Raw genomic sequence first — 13,858 nt, 5'->3', positions numbered from 1 at the left:
TGGCCCTCCAGATGTTATTGGACTCCAACGCCCACCAGCTTCATGCTGGATGGCCAATGGTCAAGGATGATGAGAGCTGTAGTCCAACGTCATCCGGAGGGCCACAGGTTTCCCATCTTTGATCCAAAGAGTCATGGCCAAGGCCAATGGACGTCTGCAGATCAAACAAGTGTGTGGGATGGAGTGCAACAGGGCAGCTTCACAGCTGGTTTTGTCACATGGTAACTATTGCCACATGTATATAATACAGTGAGCAACAACACCCGAGCAGCCACTATTTTCCAAAGCAGTGTTTTCTGTAGCATGTACAAAAAGGAGATGGGGGGAGGAGATAAGGGAGAAAGCAAGATGGGAACCTATTCACCCATGTGGTTTCTTCCACTTTGAAGCAGTTTAGCTGTTATAATTTAGCCATTCATAGTGTTGCAACTATGCACCCCTAATATTTGTTAGTTGTTTTCATTGATATGTTGGACTAGGTGGACTGGGCTAGATGGATTAGGTCTTTGGTCTCATCCATCAGGGCTCTCCTTATGTTCTTATGAAATATGTTTGTGCTCTTATGGATAACGTTGCTTTATTTAAAAGGAGTCATAGCTAATGGACAGTACATATGCTATGCATGCAGAATATCCCAAATTCAATCCATGGAATTGCTAGTCTAAAGGATCAGCTAGTGCAGGCAACCTTGGCCCTCCAGGTGTTTCTGGCCTACAACTCCCATGATCCCTAGCTAGCAGGACCAGTGATCAGGGATGATGGGAATTGTAGTCTCAACACATCTGGAGGGCCGAGGTTGAGGAAGCCTAAGCTAGTGGGTGATATGCCAGATCAGGCAATGCTTTGACTCAGGCAAAGCCCACTTGGCTGGATTTGATTTGTTCTCTTCTGTTGGCGTAGCACATTTTTTAGGAAAGGGATTTCGTAGGAGAAAGACTTCTCCGGTGCAAATGCTCCTATAAACAGAGAAAGCCAGTGAGATTCATGAAGCATTGCTGGATGCAGCTTTGACCTCACCTTGGGGCATGTCACTCTGGTAGCGGGTGGCTAATGGCAAAAGCCTGCAGACAACAGGTATGAGCATAAAAGCTTTTAGGGGGTTGCCGGAGACAAAAGGTCAGCAAAAGCAGAGTTTTGGGAGAAGTGAAATGGTGTCATAAAACTGCAGAGCAGAGAAATGACGCAAGGCAATAATGTACTCTGTCCCTTGTGAATTGAAATGCATAATGCTGCCGGGGAGCCAGTGTGTGCGTTTGTGTTCCTGCTCCCTTTTGTCAGTAGATGACAATGGTTGCAGAAGGAGTTTAACTTGTGGGGGGAAGGGCATGGAAGAAAATGACAAGGGCTGGGTGGGAAAGAAGCTGGACCTCTCGGAAGGCCTTTCTAGGCACTCATCTCCTTCCAGGGAAACTGTACAGGTGTTGCAAACCTGCCCTTCACATGTTGTTGTACTACAGCTCCCATCACCCCCGACCATTAGGCATGCTGGCTGGGCCTGATGGGAGTGGGACCCCAGCAGTATCATGAAGGCATCATGTCAGCATCACCCTGGCATTATACCAGCAATGTTTCTGGAGAATCAAATACGCAAGTTTGTCTTTGCGCAGCACTGATTGGAGGGAACCAGTGACATCATAAACACATCCTCCCTGGGAATGATTTCTCCACCTTTTAGAATTGCTTGTTAAAGACTGAAGGGAACCCATGCACATTTAATAAAATAAATAATGAAGGCAGAACTGGGAGAGATCCCTTTGTCTGAAGGCCTGGGATCTGCCATTCAAGTGTTGACAGCACTGAGGTAGATGGACCAATGGGTCAACTCAAAATAAGGCCACTTTCTGTGCACCTATGTTATAAGGCTTACAGAGAGTTGCTCCTGGCCTGTTGTGTCCATGTTAAACAAGTGTGAAGCGTGCGCTGTAAAAGCAAAAGAAGAACGCAAAACATCAATGGGAACCAATTGAGGGACCTGTCCACTTACTGCCCAAGGCTGTAATTTGAATGAAAGAGGAAAGATTACTTGGACAATTATTTTCAAACCTCATTGCAAACACAGTTTTGAGTTACAATACACAATGCATCCTAAAGCGCTGTTTCTTCACCATGGGATTCTAGATGTGAGAGTACAAGATAATAGTCCACAAATGATTCATTTTGACAAATCCCTTGATGTAATCAGATTCAACATTCAATTCAAATCCTTGTTATGCTGAGTAATAGGAGCTGGCAGGAAAAGGGGGGAAAAAACGCCGGTGATAAAGAGCTGCATTTCTTAAATAGCACAGGGATCCCTGAGGCAGACCTTTCAACTCTGCAGCTTTGAGAAATAGGCTACTAATAAGGTTGCCAACTGACCAGAAAATCCCCCAGCCCAGCCTAGTCTGCTCTTCTGCTTGGTGTGCAGAAATCAGCAAGTAACACTTCCCACAGCATGGAGTTAAGCATGATCACCTACCAGTGCTTGAAGATCAGGCTGCTATTAAAAGCACAGCTACAGTGGTTGGCTACAAAGTTGGCACTCCTCTATGCCAATATTAAGGTTTATCTACCACACTTTCTTACTGCACAGTGTATGTATATAGGTATAGGTGTGTGTGTGTGTGTGTGTGTGTGTGTGTACACATACACAGAGGGAGGAAAAAGTAAACCAGTATTATCCAAGCTGGTTCAAAATGTTTATTTCTTTTCTGAAGTTTTCCAAATCAAGATTGCTACCAAATTTAGGTAAAATGAGCTCCACAAGAGCTTGGTCTATCAGGACAAGACATAGTATATTCTGAGATTTGGGCTGCTTCAGATGAAGATGAGCACAACAGATTTCTCAAAGCCTGACCAATAAGCAGTTAATATATAATTTTCACATGCACTGAAGTTAAAGGTGACATACACAGAGGACTCACCATATATTTTTTCACCCCCTCATTGCAGTTGGGAGTGAAGGAGGAGGCTTAATTGAGAGCTTACTGGAATAGGTGGCTTTGCGAAGGGACTTGACGAAAGAGGGCATAAGCTCACCATAATGTAGGTCTGCATATTTCTCAATTCAAGGTATTCAGAGGCCCTGAGCATTGGCTGTCTGGAAAATCCCAGAGGCTTGATGGCTTGCCTGGCTAGTGGTGTCCTCACATTGCTCAGCTTGATAGGGTGACCGGATGTAACAGAGTCTCCTGTACATTCAACACTTGCATGGAAGAAGAGGGAACATTGGCAGGAGATACTGCCAGTAGAGGCTGGCACCCATTGCAACTGGTGGGGCAGAAGACAGGGAGACCAAGACTACGTAGGTGCAGCCAGAGCCAATGACAGGCAGAGGCACCCACTGAAGAAAGCAGACAGGTGGGGGCTGGTCAAGGATAGACTGAGGTTGGTGGGGCAGTTCCCTATTTGCCCTTCTGCACCAGCCTCCACCGCATGCAGAGAATGAGGTAAATTGCACCTGCTGAACTACCCTCCATCAGGGCCAGGGCCTTTTCAGTGATGGCTCCGACCTGGTGGAATTCTCTGTCTCATGAGACTAGGGCCCTTCGGCATTTAACCTCCTTCCGTCCGGCCTGTAAGACAGAGCTATTCCGCCTGGCCTTTAATTTGAATTCAGCCTGATCTTTTATTTCCCTTCCCTTCCCTCCCCCTCCCCTTTTATGAAGGTCACCCGCTCTGAGACCCCACAGCTAATTCTCCCCTGGCCTCCTCGCTGGCCCAAATAGGACTAATTCAGCCAGCTAGCCCTGGTGACTATCTAATGCTTATTAGAATTGATTTCTGAACTTTGAATTTTATTGTTATTCATGCTTTTATACTGTATTTTATGCGGCTTTTACAATTAAGTGTTTTAAATTTGTTGTTAGCCACCCTGAGCCTGGTTTTCTGAACCGGGAAGGGCGGGGTGTGTATATATATATATATATATATATATATATATATATATATATATATAATCATCATCTCCACAATTACTACAATCCATCGCTGAACTCCGTTGCCATCTAGTCATGCTATAGGTTTGCACTCATTGGGGCTGGATTCAATGAATCTGTTCTGCTAGCACCCACAAGCCCCCGCTCCCAGATCTGCTTGGAGGGTCAGGAGGACCCCCAGAACAGTGTGCAGGAGGAGGAGAGGGGAGATTGTTTTGTCAGGTGAGCAGAAATCCTTGTGCTAATGAAACCATCTCCTTGGCACTATGCTGAATTCCACCCCTTAAATCCATTATTCCAGTGTCAGCAACACACTTCCAGTCAAGATGGTGACAGGGCAGGCAGCTAGCTCTGAAGCTCTGTAGAAACACAATTTTAATTGAGTTTTAATGGGTTTTAATTTCTTTTAAAACTTATGTTTTTGGTGTCAGCAACACAACTGTTCCATACCAAATATCCATGCAAGGCCACTTAACTTACATATAATTGGGAAAGAGCTCTATAAAAGAAGGTTCTGGGGTCTACCTAACACTACATTCAGAATGGCCAGTCAGTTGTCTGCAGTTGAAAGAGAGTGAAATATATTACGTTCCAAACAAGACATAGCAGCAAGTCTGTTAATGTGACCTGTCATCTGTAGCAATGCCATATGTCAAAACCAACCCTGAGGGGTGCTCCTGGAGGATTGTCACGAGAGGCAAATAAACTGAATGCAAGGAAAACATTGGCTTTTGTGCCTGTTCATTTGTTTGATATAGGGCTGGCAGCGGTCTGATCTGCCCAAGAATACCCTGGATGCTGGTAACCCTGTCCCTGTTTAAGTCTTCCTCAAATGGTCAACATAGCAAGTTCACCTCTGATTAAAGAGGCTCCAAATCATTGGCTTTTTCTGGCCTCTGCAGATAGAGCCAGGAAATCAACTGAACAAAATTCATCAATTTTTCAAAAGCTGTCTGCTTTGAGATTTGAAGTCAATTTGGCTATGATCAGCTCACATGGCGTGTGTGTGTGTGTGTGTGTGTGTCTTATTGCACCAATCCAAAAACAAAGCAGCCTCTATGTGATCTGGAAGCCACCAAAGCCCAGAGATGGCAGCTCTTGACAGATGTTGAACATTTTAACCTTCGTTCTGAAAACGTTGGCTTGAGTGCTGAAGGAATGATCCATTCTAATTCACAGGGAGTCCGAAGATTGGGATCTCTTTTTCTGGTAGGGCATCTTTGCTTTTCAAAGCTGAGCAGCAGAATTTTGAGGGCTGAGTCCTACAAAAACAAACCCTTCCTAAGCAGGAAGCAAGGGGCAGAAGGGAGGATCACACACAAAACCCTCCGCACATTGAATGAAGGTGCCGAGGGGGCACAGAGCTGGGCAGTTTGCCCCAGCCCACTGCAGCATGAGGTGCTGCCCACAGTCGTAGCTACTCTAAGAACATAAGAAGATCCTGCTGGATCAGGCCAGTGACCCATCTTACAGTGGGCAACTAGAGGCCTATGGGAAGCCCATAAGCAGGGCATGAGGACAAGGGTATGCTCCTTTCCTGTGATTTCCAACAGTGGTATTCAGAAGAATTACTTCCTCCAACCATTGAGGTAGAGCATAGTCACCATGGCTAATAGCCATTGACAGTCTTCTTCTCCATGAATTTCTCTAATCCTCTTTTAAAGACATTTAGGTCTGTGGCCATCACTATCTCCCTTGGTAGCAAGTTAACTGTATGGAGGATTTTCCTGTCCTGAATCTTCCAACATTCGCCTACATTGGATGTCCATGAATTCTAGTGTTATGAGAGGAGGAGGAGGAGAACTTCCCTCTCCCTCTCCCTCTCTCTCTCTCCACTTTCTCCATGTCATACATCCTTTTATAAACTCCTATCACGTTGCCTCTTGCACACCTTTTCTCTAAACTAAAAAAATCTCAGCTGCTGCAAGCTTTCCTCATAGGAGAATTCCTTCGTAGGAGAGTTACTCCAAATAAAATTCAGATATATGGAAGGAGAGCTCTTTCACGAAAGGATGTATCCTGACCAAGAGGACACACACATACACGCAGCAGATGGAGGAACTCCACCTCTGTATGTGAGTGGAACTCCTTCCAACATCCATTGGATGTGTGCACATGGAGAGAGTGTGGTGGTTTGCCCCAACAGCAGTGAGCAGGGGTAAGCCACATGGCAAGGCAGCTCAATAAGCCAGTCCCTTTGGCCCTTCTACATCCTTTTGGTAACATGGAAGGGTCCATGTGATATTGTTGTTGGCTTCTGTCTATCTCCAGAGACAACGGAGTGCGCCTCCAGGGGTGAAGGCAGGCCACTGCATTGGCAGCACCCAAGTGTCCTCCCTGGGGCACAAACCATGTGAACACACCCAGGATCGGTGCTTGGAGAGAGCTGCCTAATGGTAGGGTTGCCAAGCTCTAGCTGTCTCCATGTACGCTGCAGTCAACTGCATTTCATGCTGTCAGATCCCCCCACAATGGATGCAGGGGTTTGTTTGATGGAGAGAAGGAGGCAATGCATCTTGGCTTCTCCCTCCACCCACAACCTCTTAATGCCGTCCTTTCCCAAATCGACAGCTGGCTCACATTTGTTTGTTTTAGTTACCCTAAGGGGCAAGGTTAATGCACCTGTGTTATCCGTGGGGCAGTCTTTTGGGAGGGGGATAAGGAGGAGTGGGAGGGATTTGGTGGGCCTAGAACACCTTTACTAACAGTAGGGATTGTAGGGTGCCCCAAACAACCTTCCAAACGCCTGCCTCTGTCTCCGACGCAAGACAGCTAATGAGGTTATGTATATGATTCCTGATGATGTGTCTATCATCACCATTAGTTTCACATTATGTTAATTCTCTAAATGGCTGTTTGCATTCTAATAGGCCTTCATTTCCAGTGCTACAAGGGACACCAAGCAATGGATAGCCCCATCAAGATGAAGAGCCAATTCTGGTCAAAGACAAATGCTTGAAGCGGAGAATTCTGCTTCAGTGCATTTAAACCTTCAACATGAGCTGTGACCTGTAGATGGAGGCCTCAGAAAATGTGCAGAGAGAGGTTGGGAAACTGAGGCTGCTTCTAGAGGTATTCATGGGGGTAGGTTTTCATTAGGATGAAGCTCAAGGAGTATGCATGTTTGTGTGTACGCACACACAAGCCCAAGTCTTGCTCCTGCTCTTTGTCATATGTGTGTGGAATCAATCCTCTTTCCTTGGCTAATTTCTCCAAATGGTATCTCTGGGACTTTGCCTTTGAGTAACTATAATGTCTCAACTTTTGCTACGGGTCTGTGGTTCACATGAGACATAGCAAAATCACTGAATGGCCATTACATTCTTTGCTGCTCTTAGCCCAACTTTCGTGCTGTATTAAAATCCCCCCTCCTTGAATTTGAGAAGCTCACTTAACAACTCAGTTCATTTTGTAGAATTGACATTGTTGTCATTCTTTGCCATCCCACCACTCCCTGTGTTTATTATCTGCAATGATTTTCTATTTTCTTCCAGATGGCTGGCAAGGATATTGAATAGCGCTGGGTCAAGAATTGATGTCTGCGCAACATTTCCATTTAATGATAATTTCCCTGTTAACAGTTACGTTTGGGAACCTACCATTTACCCAATTTCTAATTCTTTTGACTTGTGTTCTTATTGATCTTTGTGTAGTGCTAGGGTACCCCCCCCATCACAAGTTCTAAATCAAATACATCACTGAAGTCTTAAACATATTATGTAGTTGGCACAATGGTCCAACTCCCCCACTACAGAGCAACCTATGTAACTCTCACTAAGGGGAAACTCTCCCAATTCTTACTTCCTGGCTCATCTTGGGTTGTTGTAATGTACCAATGATCCATCTCTCTGCATAAAGAAGTGCTGTAGCTCAGTGGTAGAGCATCTGCTTTGCATGCAAAAGGTCCCAGGTTCAATCCCCAGCATCTCTAGGTAGGGTTGGGAGTGACTACTGCCTGAAACTCTGGAGAAGTGGTGTCAGACAGTGCAGACAATGGTATAAGGCCACTTCCTACATTCCTATGTGTTGGGCATAGTCCTATGTGGGTCCAGTCATGACCGACTCTGGGGTTGTGGCGCTCATCTCGCTTTACTGGCCGAGGGAGCCAGCGTACAGCTTCCGGGTCATGTGGCCAGCATGACCAAGCCACTTCTGGCGAACGCCGTTTACCTTCCCGCCGGAGTGGTACCTATTTATCTACCTGCACTTTGGCGTGCTTTCGAACTGCTAGGTTAGCAGGAGCAGGGACCAAGCAATGGGAGCTCACCCCATCGCGGGGATTCGAACCGCCGACCTTCTGATTGGCAAGTCCTAGGCTCTGTTGTTTAACCCACAGCGCCACCCTGTGTTGGGCATGCCATGTCTCAAATATCAAACCTCTGACCCTAGAGGTGTGGCCAGGCCCACAAGGTCATGCCTGATTAGAGGATCCACTTTCCCCACCAAGCCCCTGCTCTGATTCCAGAGTTTACTTCCTATAAACATTTGTCTTTTGACATGAGGGACTGTGATGATACTTGCGAATTGTAGATTGTTAAGTACTATTGTTTAATTGCACACTGAACTGGAGAATGGCTGCATATGTATTGCTGAAGGTTTAACACTGGAAAATTCAATTGGGCTATACCGAAGCCCTCTCTGAGCTCTAACAGGTTGATAGTTAACTGTTGGTGTTCTCTGCCAGCTCTCATGTGGTGTTTAACTTTAGATCATGTGAGGGTATTCCACTGCAAATCTCCATCTTGCCTTTGAGTCTTTCTCTGGAAGCGGAAGAAAACAAAGGATGTGATATGGATGCCTGCCCAGGAGCAAATAGCCTTAATCTGGATTGCAGGCTATGGGAGAGACAGAGCTTTGATTTTTTGCTCTGATCGTAATTATGTTACGTATTTAAGAAGAAGAACCTATGCTTGAATATGCATATGTTTTCCACAACTTTCTGGATGTATCATTGATTGTTTTGTACCTGCTGTGTGAGACCAAGTTCTGGTTAGTAAAGCTTTGAATCACAATTATGGGTCTGGTCAATTTTATTTCCAAAAGGAGTCAGTTTTCCATGCAACCAATTGCTTCAAGCTGCACAATATTAATAGCTGCAATAGAGATGTCTCAGTTATTGCCTGGTTTAGCATTATTTTTTAAATCATTATTTGACCCCTGCGCTTCGGGCTCTAGAGTTAGAGTGAACTGAGAGGAGGTGGAAATAAAAGTCGGTGTCAAAGGCTAGTGACAGCTCCGCAACAGGAGGCAATTTCCAGAGCTGCCTTTCAAACTAAGGGGATGCATAGTTTATGAAGATCTCTGGGCGAGATCAGGTCCCACATTTCTTTATTTAGATTTCATAGTGGAATCATAGAATTGTAGAGTTTGAATGGACCCTGAGGATCATCTAGTCCAGGGATCAGCAAACTTTTTCAGCAGGGGGCCGGTCCACTGTCCCTCAGACCTTGTGGGGGGCCAGACTATATTTTGGAAAAAATATATGAATGAATTCCTATGCCCCACAAATAACCCAGAGATGTATTTTAAATAAAAGGACACATTCTACTCATGTAAAAACACGCTGATTCCCAGACCGTCCACGGGCTGGATTTAGAAGGCGATTGGGCTGGATCTGGCCCCCTGGCCTTAGTTTGCCTACCTATGATCTAGTCCAACCCTCTGCAATCCAGGAATATGCAGCTGCCCCATATGGGGACCGAACCTGCAACCTTGGCATCACACTCACACACTCACAGCTGTGCTTTCAAAGCAAGTTGTGCAAATCAGCAGTAAAGAAGGCAGAGCCTGAGCAAATAGTTTACAAAGCACAAAGAGGACAAGAGTGATTAAGCTGAGAAATAGTTCTGATGGCCTGTTTGCTGCCCCATTTGTATGAATAAATGCTCAGGCTAGCAGTCTGCTCATGTGAGCAAGGAAACATGCTCAAGGAACCAGAGGAGAGCATTACTTCCAGAAATGCAGTGGCAGCATCCACGATCAAGGTGGAAGTTCCTGCTTGTGGGTGTATGCTGATACTCATCCGATATCTCTCTCAGGACTGTGTCTGCTCATATATATATATATATATATAGAAAGAGATGCATAATCCAGATTCTGTACAAAGAATCAGTCATAGCTGAATATTGTGGCTTGAGCATTATTCAACTTGAGCCAATTTGCATAATCCAGTCCACTTTCCCCCCTTCTATTTTATGCCATTTATTCTGTTCCTTTCCTACTCGTCAGGGTGGGTAAGAAACTATACAAAGCACCAAAGCCCTATCTCCAACTCCAAGCACGAGAAATTTTGCACAGTCGTGCCTGCGGAGCCTGAGATTCTGCCAGGCATTGCCCACACATTTTCAAGCATATCTTGGCAACCGCAGGAGCCGGAAGCCTGCTTATAAAATTAATATTAAGAATAGAAGCTTAGATTCTCACAAAGCTGGATTCTGCCACCAGGGCCACATCCTGACTGCTCATGGGGTCAGGGCAAGCAGGAAACGTTGCTCGCTCAAGTGCACAGCTTGCGTGTACAACTTTTCATACTGATGAGGGGAAAGTTTGAATTGGAAGAGTTCGGAACGCAAACTTCCCTCATTTAAAAAGCCTCAACCCCACCCCCTGCAAATTGGGTCTAGATCCCTTTGCATTTAGATCAAGTTCACTGTGAAATTAACTCCTATTTAGGGAATGGTCTAATCTGCCAATTTCATTTTCTCATCCCCCCCCAGCCTTAAATTCATTTCCATAGCAGTTTGCCATTTTTTAAAAAAATAATTAATGAAAACTTATTATTTATCTTCATGAAATTCATCAGTGTGACTTTATCCTTGTTTGTATGCAATTTTGCCCAATGCGTAAATGTACTGCATCTTTATGTTTACTCTGGTATATGCGTCCTTGTACACATTGTTTGGCTAGATAACAGAATTGCAAAATTCAGAGACGTGCAAATTTTGAAATCTTTGCTTACACTCTCTTTGTTTAATAAAGTGCAGATTAGGTAGGTTTACCTTTAATTGCAAACTGAATAAAAATTCTCTCCCATCCCTACCCCTAGTACTACCTACCCATTATTCTAAACTAGAAATCAGACCTTTCCTAATCTGGAAATTAAAGGTGCATTATTACCTTCTGGCGAGAATGGGATTTGTAGTTTCCTCTGGCTTCTAATTTAGTTCAGGAGGCAGAAGGAACAACAGAGCCCATGCTCCCCAGCATGAAATGACAGTAAGAACTATCATGTCCCCAGTGAGCCCTCTCTGCCACCATTCACTGCCCCACCCCTTTGTCTCAAGGGTAAGAGTTTTGAGCTTGGGAAAGAAGGAGAACTGGTGGACGGGACATTCATCCTCTTTTCTCCCTAATTCTCCTTATGAATACTTTAAAAAGACTTCACAGGGTTTTTCTGAGCACTCACAAGGAAAGCTTGCAAAAACTGAGATAAGCTAAGGAGAGTTCACTCCTCATTAGCTATTTATGCAAATGAAGTGTCAAAACTGCCCAATCAGGACTGCAAGCTTTAATACAAGAATTAAAAAGGATACCGGTTATTTAAATTACTGCACTTTGGAGCAAGCTCCCTTTGGTTTTCCAAAAAGTAATTTTGTTCAGACCAAGAAAACTTTGTGGATTCTATTCCCTGCCAAATGTTTCTGCAGAGGTACTACGGCAGTGAAAAAGCACTATTGATAATTGTGAACAAGGTGCCGTGTGCATCTTTGGACTGGTGGGTTTAAAAATCTCATTGGGCAACTTACGATAGTTGGGGGGAAAGAATTATAGCACTGTCACTTTTACTTGTTTCTTTAAGACATCTTAGAGAAACACAGCACTCCCTGTTTCACAAGTTAAGAAAATAAAGATTAGCAATGAGGAGAAGATTGTTTGCTTCAAGACAAGTCCCAATAAGAAACTGTCACCTTCAGTCAAGATCCTCAGAAAAAGCATGATTACTGCGGCACAGCAATATGTGATTAGTTGATTAAGCAGTAAAAAGCCAGACAGTTAATCGATTAAAAGATCTTTATCTAGTTGCCGGCCGTTGTTTAAATATAAAAGTGCAGCTTAAATTTGGTCTTATTATAAAACTACTCAGAGCTACAAAGGAAGGATCACTTTCAACTTTCTTTCATGACATTCATGTTTTGAAGGCCTCGTTTCTCACAATACCTTTTTGTGGCACGCCAGCTTGTTTTACAACACCAAAAAATGAATGGCAGCCCATTTTATTTAAAACAAACAGACAACTCCCCCCTCCTCAAAATGTCTCATTTCAACCTAGTTCAGTTATAGATGATTTAGACTGCCATCCTAGATGCTTACGTGAGACTGTGTTCCATTGAAATCAGCCAACTTAAACCAGTTTTAAATCAGTTTGTCATGGTTTTTCTTGAGTAGTCAAGGAAATGGTAGTTTTGTGAGGGTGCTAAACAGAAGTGCATCCTCTTCATAGCTGTCAACTTACAGATTTGAAAATAAGGGACCAGCAGCCTCGAAAATAAGGGATCAGCAGCCCAAATAAGGGATTTTGCTATTGTAAAGAGTTACATACATTGGTAGGATTGACAGATGCTGTCAATCTGGCATGAGGCGGTTGCGGCGGTGCCGCAGCCGCTGAAGCGCCGCCCTTCTGCATCCCTCCCCATCCCCTCCTCTTCCTCCTCCCTCAGGCCACCTCCTCAGCTGCCGCCACCGCTGCTGCCTCTGGTCTCGCAGGCGGCAGGGGCAAGAGTCTCTCTCCCTCCCCTCCTCCTTGGGTGAGGAACGGCCGATGGAACTCCTTGCGCCAGGACAACGGCGCCAGCGCACGCTCTCTCTCGCGGTGGAGGACCCCGAGCCGCTGCTTCTCTCCCGAGCCGGGTGAGCATGAGACCCGGGAAATTTAAGGGACATCATCAATAAGGGACAGCAGCGGGACACGGCACTGGGATAAGGGAGTTTCCCGCCAAATAAGGGACGGTTGACAGCTATGATCCTCTTCCTTAAAGGATTTTTTTAAAAAACAACAACAAATCCATTTCAACATAATTTCAACATGCCCTTGTTTAAATCTAAAGCCTTCATCTCTAAGTCACAACCCAACCCACCCATCTGTCACCTGGAGATGATAATACAAATATACTGAGTAGAATCCAGTGTATGGATTCCAGTGCCCAACTGGATCCTATCTGAAGCCCAAGATAGCAATTTGCAACAGCCCTGATTTAACCCAGGATGGGCCAGGGCTGGCCTAACCTGGATCTAGGCCCTAAACTGAATTTGGGTGTTGAATTTAGGTTTTAAACATGTGGCCAGGAGCAGAAGAGGGGGAGAGAAGGAGACCCACAGAGGCTTGACTGGTAGCGCTTTAAGTAACTTGTAGTAGATTGAAAAAGGTTTCTGAATCCCAGTTGTTTAGCAATACTGTCAAGATAAAGCTTTATTTGTTTTCCAAATCAGACTGCTGGCAGGAAGGAAACTTACGAGTGTTCACTACCAAAACCAGCACAATCGCTTTTGTGACTTTTGTGATTTGTCCCCGCAAAACACCCCATCACAGTTTCTTCCTATCTGTTCAAAGGGCCTTTGCTGTACGATACCAAATGTAACAATTTGCTGATAAATGTACTGGCTCACTGGGAAAACTTCAGAAATTCATATAGACATGTGAGCTCAGCTACTCAGCAGCCCCTCTGCCTGAGTGATAATTCCTGGCATCCTGATACCTGAGTGCCAGACAGGTAACTATTCCAGAAATAACAAACCCAGATGCAGACAAAAGGGTGTGATTAACTTGGCTGGGAAACAGGGAAATGTAAATATCTCTTTTGTTACACTTGATGGGTGTTTGGTGGAGGGCAAGGAGAACCATGGGGCAGGGTCCAGGATGCTCAGATTACTGCCACCAGACCTCCCCTTTCATGATGTAACTGTGATGTATTAGTGATGTAGTTTTGGGGGGGTGTAACATGGGG

At 44.8% G+C, this 13,858-nt stretch overlaps 1 protein-coding gene across 2 annotated transcripts in view; it reads right to left on the bottom strand.

The window, feature by feature from the left end:
* Positions 1 to 13,858, bottom strand: part of TMEM178B (transmembrane protein 178B) — a 264,479-nt gene that overhangs the window by 18,111 nt on the left and 232,510 nt on the right. The window lies entirely within an intron of this gene.

This window comes from Podarcis filfolensis (assembly GCF_964270895.1).
Source record: "Podarcis filfolensis genome assembly, chromosome: 10".
NCBI lineage: Eukaryota > Metazoa > Chordata > Lepidosauria > Squamata > Lacertidae > Podarcis > Podarcis filfolensis.
This window is presented reverse-complemented; position numbering and strand designations above follow the sequence as displayed.